Consider the following 624-nt stretch of genomic DNA (forward strand, 5'->3'; position numbering starts at 1 on the left):
GATACTCGAACACCCGCCCTAGTCTTAATATCTTCCCATGTGACTATCACACGTTCGGTCTCTTGAAAAAGGCGCTGACGGGTCGACAAATGCCGTCGGACGAGGATGTGCAACAGGCAGTTGACGACTTCTTCACATTACCAAACGAGTATCTTCAACCGGCTGCGTCGATAAGATGACTGCCTCATTTTTCACGGCGATTTGGCCTCCTTGGCATACCGATTCTGGACAGTACGGCCTTCGAACGGAATCTTTTTAATCTCCCCTTACACATTTTCCTGGCAACGGCCTTGCCGCAGTGGTAACACCGGTTCCCGTCAGATCACCGAAGTTAAGCGCTGTCGGGCTGGGCAAGCACTTGGATGGGTGACCATCGGGTCTGCCGAGCGCTGTGGCCAGCGGGATGCACTCAGCCCTTGAGGCAAACTGAGGAGGTACTTGATTGAGAAGTAGCGGCTGTGGTCTCGGAAACTGACATACGGCCGGGAGAGCGGTGTGCTGACCACATGTCCCTCCATATCCGCATCCAGTGATGCCTGTGGGCTGAGGATGACACGACGGCCGGTCTGTACCTTTGGGCCTTCATGGCCTGTTCGGGAGGAGTTTATACATTTTCTTGAGCAC

General features: G+C 54.3%; 1 pseudogene; it reads left to right on the forward strand.

Moving 5' to 3' along the window:
• Positions 1–280: 280 nt before the first annotated feature.
• Positions 281–398, forward strand: LOC124790657 (annotated as a pseudogene).
• Positions 399–624: the final 226 nt, after the last annotated feature.

The sequence above is a fragment of the Schistocerca piceifrons genome, chromosome 3 (genome assembly GCF_021461385.2).
Source record: "Schistocerca piceifrons isolate TAMUIC-IGC-003096 chromosome 3, iqSchPice1.1, whole genome shotgun sequence".
Taxonomy (NCBI): Eukaryota; Metazoa; Arthropoda; class Insecta; order Orthoptera; family Acrididae; genus Schistocerca; species Schistocerca piceifrons.